At 46.4% G+C, this 14,194-nt stretch overlaps 1 protein-coding gene across 3 annotated transcripts in view; it reads left to right on the top strand.

The window, feature by feature from the left end:
- iqsec1a (IQ motif and Sec7 domain ArfGEF 1a) overlaps nucleotides 1-14,194 on the top strand; it is a 53,245-nt gene that overhangs the window by 6,570 nt on the left and 32,481 nt on the right. Inside the window, exon 1 of one of the 3 annotated variants that reach the window (XM_069659571.1) lies at nucleotides 3,127-3,193. The exons of the other annotated variants lie outside the window; for them this stretch is intronic. The gene's annotated coding sequence lies outside the window, so the exon portion shown is untranslated. Of the gene's footprint in view, nucleotides 1-3,126; nucleotides 3,194-14,194 lie in introns of those variants that run through there. 3 annotated transcript variants of the gene reach the window in all.

Below are 14,194 nucleotides of genomic sequence, written 5' to 3'. Positions count from 1 at the left end.
TGGTATGTTCTGCTAACAGAACCAGCGGGGGATCCACCCACACTCTCCACTGGAGGAAGCTTCACATGAATTAGAAACGGGGAGCTAAAAGGGTTCTCCGTGTGACGAGACCCACATGAGTAAATCATCGCTATAAACAAACGACATAATGACATTTGAGAGAATATTTTTAAGTGCAGTCCTGCAGATTTAAACTGCGGCTACACATGCACGGGAGTGGATAATTGCTGATATTTTCCAACTTATTTTTGACATTTGCTGATGCCAGTACAAATATATGCACATATGTTTTTTCCTTCTACTTGCTGAGGTCAGTCTCTCCTGTAGTGGCATTAATATAATATTATGCCTACTTTTACTTTTATACGTCACATGCAAACGCCATATTTATTTCTGTATCATATTTTTAAAGGTGCATACAGCCCCCAATTGTGTCCTTACTCGTAGGCGAGTGAGCTTTATGAATTCGTAATCTTAATGGCCAAAAATGTTTGTTTGGAGCCGCTGCAAACGTTTAATTCTAAAGCTTTTATCTGCCGATGCGAATCACTGTATATAAAGATGGACGACGCATCTCTATCTACTCACATTGTACAAAAGTGAAGCCAAAATACCACCGAGAGGGTGGCTGCCATCAGCGCTGGTGACGTCTTTTGGAGCCAGAGCTGCGCAGTAGAGATCGGCGGTTGGAGCCACTTCCGCTAACCAAAACACACACTTAACTTACTGAAAACAAACGGCAAAGATCCCGCACGCCGCCGTATTTAACAACAGAACAGCTCCTTGTGTTGGTCTGAAGCAGACGTTCACAGATATGGAAACTTCAGCGACTGTAGTGATTGTTTTAGTTACGTCTCCTCTCGACGTTCCTCCTCTACTCTGCTAATCCAGAACAGATCGGCTGCAGGAGCCGGATTTGTCAACAGAGCTGTCAATCATCATTTTTACAGCATCCAATAACTAAATAAAAATAAACTTGAAATGTATCGAGCGTGTATTTTGATTTTATAGTTTGACTCATGTCCCATCCGTTAACATGGAGGAGGCGGGCTGTATGACCTATACTGCAGCCAGTCAGCGGGCGATAGAGATGTTTTGGCTTCACTTTTAGGGAGCTGTCATGTCGTCCATCTTTACATACAGTCTATGTCTGATACGATGACATTGGTGCATTTTATCTGGAGCATTAGCCTCTGTTGCTAAATATTACCTGATACCCTGCTATAAATGTGTCCTTACGTCTCAAATTAAATGTAACCACTTAAATTCAGGGTGTAGAAATTTAAACAGGAAGATAATCCCACTTTTTATATCGATGGAACGTGAAATTTCCACTCGCTGTGAGCCGTTTTCATCGAGGCAAATTGAGACGGATAAAAGCCTCCATCAGTGTGTGGTCATTTTCTGTGACGTGTGTGTAAATGAGGAGGCCTGAATTGTGACAAAAGGCTGAGGAATGGTGTGTAGATTAATTAATTCCTTAGGGTTAGTCCCTGCTCTTCCCACTGGCTCTCTGTATAGCCTTTGTGCTGCTCTGGCCTCTCTATATGTTGGCTTGGGAAAACAGAGGACGCCCATATTGTGCCAGAGGGTGTCTGTGTGTGTGAGGAGACTCATGGAGAACACTTGAGTTTGAATTGGCGTGTTAATGTTTAAATATGCACCCACATTAATACATTTTTTGTGTGTTTTTTTGTTTGCATATTGTGCTCTTCTTCCTTGTGTAAATATGTGTGTTTCTGCAGTGTTTGTGCGCGCACACAGACAGTAGCTGAATATTGATGAGAGGCCCCTCCACACCCCCTTTCCCATGACTGCTGGGACCGGGTGGCACTGCAGCGTGGCACTGCATCTCAGGCAGAGAAACAGACCAGCACTGTGCTTGTGTTCAATGCAAAACAAAAAACCCTTTGGCAAGAGAAAGAGCGCAACATTTTATACGTCTCAAGTCTTATTATAGCCCTCCTGAGCTCTGCAGCACATTGGAGCATGCCTCTAATGAAGACGCTCTCTTCTTTGATCCACGTTTAACACACTGGCTCTCACGCAAAATTCAATTGCTGCACATTTATTCTGCTATTGCACCATTCATCTCTCAGGCTCACACTTTAATTCACTTCATGAATCACTCCATTGACCCTAAGTAAGCATTTGCTCGAGCAATCTAGCAGCAATTGTGATTTCTGTTCTGCCTCAGTGACCTTGATGAGTCAAAAAATGCAAAAATGTCCTTCCCTTTTTACGAGATGCTGACAAACACATGAGAGCGCTTGAAGCTCATGTTTATTTGAACAAAGCTTGTGTGTAAACTCATGTGGTCATACAACATTGCAGCAGCCCCCCCTTCCCCGCTGAGAAGCCGGCCAATCAGGGGCCGCTCTGCTCGGCTCCCGTCTGAAGCTTCAGTAGTACCGTAGTGTTTCCCAGCAACCAGAATCGGCACATTTCTGGGAGGTCCTGTGTGGATGGCAGCAGCTGTAAGAGGGAGAGGGAGCAAAGAGGGAGAGGATCAGGAGACAGAGATAGAGGAGGAGAGGTTCAGGATTTCACTGGAGGAAGGAGGAAAAGGAGATGGCTGAAGGAGGAGAAACGCTGCCTTCCAGTCTCCTGCCTCATTAGAAAGTTTGTTCCTGCAGCAGAGGAGGAGACAGAAAGAGGAGGAGACAGAAGAGGAGGCCGTTGATGATCCTCGTTGGAGGAGTTCTGGAGGATTCCCCCTCCTATCTGCGCTCCCACACATTCCAGTACCTGTGCCTGCTGGAGCGGCGCAGAGCTCCGGCTGTAGCCATGATGTCTCAGAGGATCCCGGGCTGACGCACTGTGTTCAGGGACCGGCACAGAGGACAGACGGACTGACCTGGATAGGAGCTAAAAGGGAGGCGAAGCAGCCGACATAGAGCTTATTTAAGGAGGTGGATCCTTGAGCTTTAATACTGGGTCCGAATCAGAGCTCAGAGAGGCTTCCTGGACGTCCGGCTGGTGATGACCGAGGTGGTTCAGGGCGGGCTAACACCACTCAGGACGGATCGAGCAGGGTGTTTGTTCTGCCATGATGCCTTTTGATGTCGTTGGATTTCGCGCTCCTGCTTCCACGCTGTTGATTCTCTGAGCTGAAGATGTGGAAGTTCAAAGCGTTCTGCCTGGATTACTGGCATGTGCTGTGTTTGCACCCGCACAACAACTTTTACAAGAGGTATGTTTAAAAATGGCCGCTCTCACAGTGATGTTTGGCTTGTGCTTCTGTGTTTTTCTGGACAATCATTATAATCACAGCGCTGTCAGCTTGATGCTGCCTTTCTCCAAACATTTAGAAATCAATATGTTTCAAAACAAACCAAGTTCACGAAGCATGCCTGATGGATAGAGAAACTGTTGCTCTGCAGGCTGACACACTGTCTGACCGAGGGAGACATTACTCTGCCTGAACCGTTATCGATTTCTCCCAGCGAACCAGGTTACGGCTCTTATTTTGCAGGAGCACTTGGTTAAGTAACTTAGAGTGATCTTGTTTGTGCCGGTTGTCTGTTTAGCGCTTGGCACTGCCGCGGAGAACGAGAGGAGCTGGCTCTGACTGAATTCATTCATCGCCGTGTCCCACTGGGACCTCTCCTCGTTCACCTTTCACCCACTGCATCATCCGCGCCCGAGCGCCGAGGCCCGCTCGCACTGAGGGTGGCAGACAAATCCATGCTTTATGAATGTGTAATGTGTTTGGGGACTTATTCCTCTTTCATCACAACATCATCATCATTTCATTAGGTTTGATTTCATGTCTTCTGCGGTGGACCAGATGATGCATGATACATAACACCTAACATATATATAGCATCTCTTTGCAGGCAGCGTATCAGAGGGTTTAACACTGACATATGTTTTTTCAGTTTCCAGGTATGTTAAAAAGGTGCACACTCCTCTCCCACACTGTATGAATAACTCACCCCATCCCCCTGCTGCTCTCTGGAGACCATTAAAAAAGCCCTCTCATGTTTTTTATCACGACACAGAAATCAGACGCTCCACATTCTGTACGTTTACACGCCTCACAACGATCCTGTTAAGGATGCAAAGACACTGATGGATTGATGATGGATTGTGGGCGGTCTTCCCGTCACTTTCAGCTCAATCTTCTAAATGTCACATGCTCTGAGACCCCACATCCGTGTTTCAGGCTGCGATTCCTGCTTCAAATAACAGTTCCTCCTTGAAGTTCCCTTTTTCATATCATCATATTTAAATCTGCAGGTTTTTGCAGCTGCACCGTCAAGAGCAACAATATTTCCGTCCACCTTCCTCCTGCTAATCTCGATGTTCGCAGAGGTTTCCTCCGCGTCCCGCCGTGCAGATGTTTGATGTCTGAATCAGAAGCTCTGCTCGCCGTCTCGAGACCGATCTGAGAATCTGCCTGCTGTCACATCTCTGTATGCTAATGCGTTCACACCTTTATAAACACACAGTTTGTCACGAGGATTAGTCTGAAGGTGAGGATGCAGTATGTCCGTGATTCATTAATAAAGCATCACAGCAGGTTTATAAGCTGGAAGCTCTGCTTTGAACGTGGGCTGCAGGGAACCCCCCAGCTGTGTGTGACACTTTAATACCAAGTGTTTGTGCTGTTATAATCAGCTTTTATGTGATATTTAAAGCATTAAAATCAGACCTGGATGTTTATTTTAGATGATTGGACATTCATCTTTGCTAACTGCGTCTAATGGCAGGTTTTAAAGTTTGATCCCACTCTGTTTATGCGCCTCAGTTACTGGAATATCCCTGTCATTGGGCGTAACTCATTACATTGCTCTAACATGGTCAGATTGTATCGCAGCTCTGAGACCGTGTTGTTAAAGCGAGGTCAGTCCGTGCCGTAACTCAGCCTCTCCCAGCTGCTGAGCTGGGGTCGCCCTCCCTCCTGCGCGGCCTTCCCATTGAGATCAGTGTGATCGTTGGACACGAGCCCAACTATTACCATACGCACTGAAAGCTTTCTCATGCTCTTTCTATCCATCCATCTCTCTCTCTCTCTCTCTCTTACTTCCACATAAACACAAACAGGCCCTGCCCAGCACCATTGGGGAGCAGCAGATGAGTGAAAGATTGCGTAGACAAAGGAAGGGGTGTCTGCACGGAGGGGACAGAGCCTTGTGGGTGGAGAGCTTTTGTTAAGAAGAGGGATGATTTTCTTCTGCTATACATACTGGGCCTTTACCTTACTTGGTCATCAGGCTGCTTTGCTGGAGCAGCAACTCTGAGCCCAACATAAACCAGGGCTGGGAGAGCTTCGGAAAAGGCGCAGACGGAGTAACTTTAGCAGCGAAAGAATGAATGTCCCTGTGGCTTTTTCTCTGGAAAGTGAAGGATGTGGGGTGTAATTTGTGGCCGAGCAGGGAGTGAGCACAGACTGTACTTTTCGTGGCTGTTTTAAAGGGAGTCGCTGCAATTTTTTTAAACACTTTGTTCAAACTTCCTCTTGGTGCCATGTGCTTTTTTTTCGGGCATGTCCGATGCCTCTGGTGATGTCACCGCCGTGTGGAATGCCATGTGGAAGTACTGCATTTCCAGCCGCACTATAAGGTAGGAGAGCATCTGGCGGAGAGCAGCGTGGACGGCATATAAGTGGTGGTTGTCTTGAGAGCGACCGCAGCAGATATTTCTGACGTCTGCCCGATTAAATAACATTCCTGTCTATATGCTCCAGCCGGGTGGTTTCCTCTGCAGGACCATGGAAATGTAGGATCACAGCTGCACAGAGTGAACAGCAACGTCTTTCAGAGCAGACGTCTTTATCAAGGACGCGTCTTTGATAATCCAGACTTTAGAATAATCTACCAATTCTTCTTCTTCTCTTAATCCGTGTTATCACCTGACTTTGTTCTACCGCAGAAGTTTAACGCACGGATGTCCTCTGACATACAAGATTCACATCCCTCTCTGAACGAGCACAGAAACCTGCATTATTCATAGGAAGGATTTTCTCTCTTCCTCTTATTATTCAATAGTGATGGAATGATGTGATTTAAGGCTCTACTTTGTATCTTCCATTGAAGCTTCCTGATGCTTTCAGCCTGTGATAATAATCAGGCAGCCTGCAGGGAAATGTAGTTCTCTCCTCACAGGCAGGCCTTTCATATCATGCCTCCACTTTCTTTTTCTGTACAGGTTTATTATTGTTGTTACAGATTGTTTGTTTGTTTTTGGGGGGTATTTGTCATAGATCAGCTTCTTATTTCTCCCACCATAATTTGCAGTACATACATAATTCTGATCATATGATAATCTCCATCCATCCAACATCTATACCGCTTATCCTGGTGAGAGCCACGGGGGGCTGGAGCCGATCCCAGCTGTCATCAGGTGAGAGGCGGGGTTACGCCCTGGACTTAATCGCCTGTCAATCACACAGAGACAGACGACCTTTCACGCTCACATTCACACCTACGGGGAAATTTTAGAGTCACCGATAAACCTAACGAGCACGTCTTTGGACTGTGGGAGGCAGCCGGAGAGAAGCCATGTATGTGCAGGGAGAACATGCAACAGAAAGGCCCACTTAGTACGAACCAGGACTTGAACCAGGAACCTGTTAGCTGTGCTTATGTACATAAACATTAGAAACATTGTGGAGGACTATATCTATAAAGATCTTACAAACAAACATATCTCAATCCCTCATTCAGATTGTGTCAGCCACATTAAACGCCTTTCCTGCACCATTAGGCAACTTTTGGTTTCATTTGCACATTAAAAGTTGTTTTGGCCAGTTTTTGAACATTTTGGCGCCTGTTCTGTAACATCTGGTCTGTTTCCATAGAAAAAGGTTTGGTTATATTCCAGTAAATCAGCCCCTCCTCTCCTCCCGCGTGTATGATTGAGACCAAAGACGATTGAGGCCGACAGATCTGAGATCAATAGGCTCAGCTCAACGGGCTATAATGTATTATTGATGGCCTTAAAGTCATTTAAGTTTAATACAAATACCGATCACTTTTCTGTCGGAGCTTTGTGATAAAAGTCTTCTGTTCATGACAACTATCAACATTTAGTGCAACTTCATGGGGCCATTTTGACATTCAGACAGCAGCGCACTCTCTCAAGGTTTAGTCTCGTCCGGCCTCTCGCTCGATCACTCTCTTTTTTTAAGATAATGTTTTTGGCCTTTGCCTTTATTAAACAGGACAGCTGAAGAGAGACAGGAAGTGTGGGGAGTAGAGAGAGGGGGATGACATGCATCGAATGATCACAGGCCGGGAGTCGAGCCTGCGATCAGTGCGTCACGGACTGTAGCCTCTGTTTGTGGGGCGCCTGCTCTACCAACTGAGCTAAACCAGCACCCCGATCACCCTCTTTTTACGTTGATAGTTGGCATCCTTTACTGTTTGTTCGCCTCTGACATGTCTGACGAGGAAGACCAAGTTTTTCCTTCAGGGTCAGAAGGTCATGCTTTGACCTCTCAGTGCAGCAGTGCAGCATCACAAGGATTTACAATGTCATTCTTCCATAATGTTAATTAAATGCAACATAATCTAGACGTCATTTATTTTACTTTATGACCTCTTATAAAACAGGTTGCAAGAAAATTCCCTTTATTAACTGATAATTGGGGGTGTTTTAGTTTTTTACTGGGCTGCTTGGTGAACTGATAAACTTCCCAAAATAGCTCCTCTTTCTCAGCCAGCCCCCCTCCTCCCTCCCTTTGCTGTCTATCCCTTCATATCCCCATCCCTTCCCATTTTCCTGGATGCAACATGAGGAAAGAAACACAGAACAAACACAGCATAAAGAAGGTTAACATCCTGAATGTGCTAAACGAGCAAGACTAGCCTCGTCACTCTAAATGAGGCCATACATGGCTGAGACAGGAGTCCTGTGGCAGCGACACCGTAGACACCAGCGTACATCTGATCCGACTCTGGTTCTGTGTCAGAGAGTTACATTACTTATTAAACGTGTGTGGATGTGGAGCCTGTCACTTCGGCCTCTGCGTCCCACAGGAGAGGAGGAGAGGAGCCTCATCTGGATGAACTGGGATGTAAAGACCTCATAGCAGGTAAAAGGCTCCAACTGGACCTGAACAAGTTTAGGCCTGAGCTGGAGAAGGTAAATGAGAGCAGGCCGTGACCTCTGTGTTGGTCCCCTGCTTTGGTACGCTGGCTTTATGACAAGTGAGCTCTTTTCTTGGAGGGGGGGGTTGAGAAGCTTGTAATGGAAAATGGAAAAGTAGCAACCCGCCAAAGCGAGCTTGCAGTTCCACTGTGGTGAGTGAAAAAATACTCTCCGGGGTGGAAAAGCTTAGCCGTGTCTCGGATGGAAGCCGCTCTCTGGTCAGAAATGTCAGGACGGAGGAAACATGGAGAGGTTGTTACGGTCGGTCTCAAGTTGCAGAAAAGGCGACTGGTTTTCTCGCCCTGCAGATCGGTTAATGTTCTTTTTGTATTCGGTGACCTGTTGTGAAGCATAATTCAGCATATTATCTGCGTGGAAATTGTGTTTTTGTATTCAGAACGCTCATCTAGTGGAAAATAGGTTTACCGCGCAACCACCTGTATCCTCATGCAGCTGCCGTGCTCGGGCTTCCACAGTGGGGTGCATCATTATGGATGTTTTTTCCTATCACTGCTCATGACCAGAAAACAAGCTCGTTACGCGTTTGTGCTTTGGTTTCCTCGACATTAAGAGCACTCTGTATGCACAGGCCTTAAGTTGCAGGCGGTGTCCACACCGCTGAATAATTTACACCCCTGTCTCTCCCAGAGGGACATCGGCTTTGTGTGGGAGGATAGTTTTCCTCTTCTTTAAATTACCTTTAATATAATAGTTTTCTTCAAAGGATATTTCATTATGACGGTAATAAATGGGCTAATGTGCTGTGGCCATAAGGGACAAGCTTGAGAATAGTCTCTTCACCTCTTTCAGCTGCAGGGTTGAAACATTACATGAGACTGTGTTTGAGAACGTTGAGCCGTGCCGCAGCATCTACACGGCTCCTGTAAAGCTGCACGGCTTTTGAAATGCTAATCATGTGAGGAAGCCAGTTTGTTTACTGTAATGCTCAGGAATGCTTCCCTCTCATGCTCAGGCTGTTTACTGAGGTGTCTGATGAGGAATGCATGCACACAGCACACATAGAGATGCATAGATTTAGTGTCTGCGATGTCCTCCCTTTTGTACACGTTATCTGTCTGATTAAAGCAGCTAGGGCTAAAACATGTGTCGCCCCCTCTCGGGTCTTTGTGATCAGTCGGCGAGCTCAGAGGGAAACACAGGCGCCGTCTCTTTCTGTTGCTCTTTCACTTTTATTCCACTTTTGATGACATATTCCTTTGCGTCCCTTCACAGCGCCTGCCTGGAGAATAATGAGGGTGTGTGCTGCATTAACTTATGTAATGGCGAGCGAGAGGAGAGGGGGGCAGTGAAGGAGGAGGGGGGAGAAGAGAAGAGTGATGAGCTCATGCTGCTGCACTGCAGCTCTGCTACACACACTCTGCACCTTGTGGACTAAATGCCATGTGAGCTGTGTTGCACATGCACAGATGCATATGTGCAGCCTCAGTCTGTGTGCAGCTTATCGTTGATGCATACATTCACATGCAGATTCAGATTTAAATAGAAGAGCTGATGACTGCAGAATGTGAAAGCTGGCATGCACCATCTCTACCACTCATCCCTCTCTGTGCTTTGCTGTGAATGGGAGTGAGTGTGTGTGTACTCTGCCGTTTACCTGCCCCTCTGCAGACACACGCATCCGATGCCCAGCTGTGAACAAGCCGAGGCTCCACAGCTCGTGTTGGCATAATTGCTGCTAATCCACCAAGTCTTTTCTGTGACAAAGCAGAGCCTCATTATGCGCTGTGTGTTTTGATTGCTGTCACAAATGAGCGAGGTGGGGAGGGGTCAGGGGACGAGGGGCAGCTCATAATGGCAGGTATATAACAGAGTGGTCCCTTTAGAGGGGGGTTTGCTTTGTCTCAGCCTGCAGTGAATCTGTCAATAAACGGATAAATACCGCTCTTGGCAGGCGGCTAAACATCAGAACATCATCGGCCATGCTAATGCTAATATCATAAACACATAGATCACAGTCAGGAGGCGGACATACTGTGTCTCTATTCTCTGTGGCTGCAATAATTAAGCCTGATTAAAAGCAGAATTGAGGATTTTTTTCCCCCGCTAAACTAATATTTGATCATGATCAGAATAATTTGCACGCATGGGGAGGGCTGTGACTCGTAAATTAGCCCACGTCCCTGCGTGAGAGTGAAATAACGGTGCTGTCAGGGAGGCTGGGACTGTAAACAGTCATTAAAGTTAAATGTTTATCCTCATTCCATTAATTGCTTTGAGCTGCGCGTGGATGCCTCCACACAAACACAGGAACACACACACACACACATCTATGTCTTCAAACGATTCGTCGGACACTGCGTTTTTTTTTTCTGTCAGCCTTTGCTGTTGCCTTGACAACTGGCCTCAGAGATCCGTGCACGTGCATGCAATTGTGATAAATCCTGCTCTCAGTCTACGAAGCAGCGTCCGCAGAGAGACGTCTAATGCGTGTGTCACTCGGGTTCCTGCAGTCACACGACCAGTTCTCTCTATCCAGATATATGTCTGTATTGATTCAGTTTTTCCGAAAGACTGCAATTAATCTGACCACAGGTAATAAATCAGAGGTGAATGGGAGGTAAATTATTGATCATTATTAGTGGAATTACAGTGGGAATGTGCGTGTGCTTTCAAGCTGCTGTGTACACTGTGTCAGGGCTTTTTACCCACTCTGGCAGTTCCTTTCAAAATAAGAGCCTCTCGAGGCTGGAGCTGGAGAGTCATTTCTGACAAATGAGACAAAGAGATCAAATCTGTCTCCTCATGCAGACCCTCGAATGTCCGCCTGCTGCTCAAATGAGCTCCCTCGGGACCCGCACGGGAAAGTTTCTCCCCTTCACCATCCACAGCTGTTCTCCACCTCCTTCCAGATCAGAAGACGGAACTTTATGAATGCTGAAGGAAATTGGCTTAAATGCAGAGAGGCAGTGCAAAGCTACATCTTCTCCCTGCAAATGTCCCCCTATTTTTAACAGCCACCCTCCCACTTCTGCTCCACTTAACATCAGCGTGCTTCCTTGCCCCCGTTTGATCGTCTCTTTTGATCATTCATACATCCTAAAACCCTCCACGAGTCTCGTTTTTCTGTACACTAGCACCATCTGTTGACGGAGACAAGTCAGGACACGGAGCAGCCTCAAGGTCTGAGAAACTCTCCTGTGACTACTTGATATTGGTCTTATGTTAATCTCCCTCCCACTGTGCGGATAGTCCCAGACGCCGACTGCCTTTATCGTGCAGAAACAGACAAAGTTACCCGCTCGTTTGTTCAAACTCAGGCATTCTGCTGCGAGGAAGTCAAGGACAGAGAGCTTAGACATTAAACAGTGTGAGATATTTTTAAGTCAAATAAGTGAGCGGTCCTTAATTTTGAGCCGCCGGCGAGCGGAGAGAAGACAAATGGAGGCAGATGGGGGCTCTCGGCTTGTCTGGAGTCCCACAGAGGCTGCTGCAGCCTTGTAGTCTGTTTCTCTGGCTCTTTTCCCGGATAGATGCGCTCGAGATTTACTGCCAAGGTTTACTTAACAGTTCTGATATAATAAGGATAAAACCAGGGGAGGAAAAGTAGGGGTTTTTTTCAGAGGAATGAGTCATGAAATCTGGGATTTCGGTCCTGAAATATTCCTGGAAAAATACAGAGAGAGCAAATCTTTCAGAGAGTTTTATTTTATTTCAATCATAGGGAGAAATGACACCAAAATGTGTGCATGTTTGAGATTCTCTGCACTTTAAGCACCATGATTGCTGACATATTTGTGCAGCTACTATTAAAAGGTTGGAGCAGGCCTCAGATGGACAGAAAAACTGCTTATTTTTTTTGTTTTTTGTCACCGAAAATGATTTTTAACCTGTTTCCAACTAACATTTTTTAATTATACTCCTCAGATACAAAGAGATTTCTAGCTGATCTGTTATCTAACCACATTTTTAGACTGTGCTCTGCCTGTCTGAGGATGTGTTCTGGATGAGAGCTCCGATTTCCCCTTCGGCACCACCATGTGTCCTGAAGAGAGAGAGAGAGAGAGAGAGGGGAAAAACACACACACAAATCGGTGACCTTGCAGAGCTGCAACACGCAGACTACAAACGTGTCCCCGCTGAACCACAGACATCAACACGGCAGCTGAATAAATGAACACAGACTGGGGTGGAGGCATGTCGGGGTGTGAGAGGACAGCTGATGGTGGAGAAAGAGAGAGAGAGAGAGAGGGAGAGACAGATAAAGGAGAAGGGAGAGATTCAAAGAAAGAGTGCGGCCGTGAGGGAGGCAGAGGGGGGAGGGCGCTCTGCGTGAGGAGATCCTCCTCCTTTCATTGACGTTTAGGGGAATGTGCTGATTAGTGGAGAGTAAATCAGTCAGATGGAGGTTCCCGGTCGGCGCTGGCTGCCAGGGTTAGCGTAGCTTCTCCCTGAGCTCGGTCACCTTACTTCTGTGCGAGGAGCCGCGGTACTTTGTCATCACAGCCCCGCTTCTTGTTTCAAAGTGTACGGGCCAGAGAGGAGACAGATGTGTGGAGGTAGGTGGGCTCGACTCCCAAGGTGTGTGTGTGTGTGTGGGTGTGTGTGTGTGTGATCTCTCCGGCTGTGAGGTGCAGGTGCATATAGATTCTGGAGCCGAGGCAGCAGATGTGTGCATCGTCAGATGCTGCAGGTGTGAGGTGAGCTGACATGAATGACAGTTCAGAGACAATTACATCTGTTTCCAGCTGCTCGAATGTGAGGATTTTGTGCTTTTTCTCCATTTAATACTTTTGCAAGGTGAATATTTTTAATTTTTAAATATTTGTCGGGGTGAAACAAGGTGTAAAAAATGTCTGCTTGGGCTCTGAGAAGTCCTGATGAGCATTTTTTGACCTTTTCTGACCTTTTGTAGACTCAACAAATGACTCAATTTATCTGTAAAATGATCAACACATTAGCTAAGGATCAAAGAAATAACGAGTCGCAGCTCTTTGCAAGAGAGATAACTGTGTATTTGTATGGAAAGTGTGTGACACAGAGCTGTTGATGCTCGTACTCAGGGGTGCCAATGCCTGATGTCACACTCACGCTGATGCTCTGTGCAGGAGGGGGGGGGGGACTTGTTTGTGTCTCTGTGAAGTTAAATATCAAAATGCATTTTATATTTTAGCAACATGTGTTTGCATAAATCACAAAACTCCAACAGGTTGTTTTTCTGACCTTTTAACCCCCTCATGTTTTCTGCCTTTGAACCGGCCGAGCCCCCCGTGTCCCCACCAATCATCTTTCCTGCTGATTGTCCGGCTCACGTCGGGCATCCTGTTGACATCTTTACAATGAAACCTACAGCAGGACCAGAAAGCCTTCCGTCCGGACCTGCTCTCATTAGACGTGTTAACAGGAACGGTGGCTTAGCGAGGACATCATTAAAGCCTATTAGATGCACGGAGCGTGAGACGGCTTCTCCCTTATCAGTCATGCAATACATGAGAATACAGAGCTGCACTGTACTCCATGTATGCACGCTGCTGCTTCTACCACCTCACGAGCAACTCGCCCCTTTCCTCTCCGTCCATTTACATGGACACCACCCATTCTCCTCTGTTTACTCTCCTTTCAGTCACATGCGTTGTTATCGCGTCCTCCTGAGTTACATTTTGTGGTTCAGCTAATAAAAGGGCAGAATTCCCCTCTGGGATCATTAGGAACGTGTGCAGCAGCTCTGAATCTCAATAGCTTTTTATTGCACACAATTCCTTGGAGTTTCATCATTAAATGCAAAGTAATCACAAAAACGATGAAGCAGCTTTTCTTTGGCTCATTATTCTGAGGAAAAAACAGGAAAAAAGTTCAAACTGAACAGATTCTACAAGGACGAGGATCTCGTCCTGTTATCAGGTCTGGTTTGAGGATGTCGCTGACTCACCATGTCCCTGTCAGTAAAACTGCTCCTCCCTGCTGTCACTCCGAAGACTTTTAAGTAAGCTGTACAATTAAGTGGTTAAAGGTTTAAGTCAGGCCTGATTGACCGTATTTACAGAGTGGACGTGTTGGACAGATGGGACGGGATTGTTTCTGGATGGCGGACAAAGACTGGCTGGATTATGTCCATTCAATATAGATCAAAAAACCCAAC

Source organism: Semicossyphus pulcher, unplaced genomic scaffold (assembly GCF_022749685.1).
Source record: "Semicossyphus pulcher isolate SPU_LCO1_2020_fin unplaced genomic scaffold, fSemPul1.0.p SCAF_13, whole genome shotgun sequence".
Lineage (NCBI taxonomy): Eukaryota > Metazoa > Chordata > Actinopteri > Labriformes > Labridae > Semicossyphus > Semicossyphus pulcher.
The sequence above is the reverse complement of the archived record's forward strand: the minus strand, read 5'-3'. Positions and strand labels throughout refer to the sequence as shown.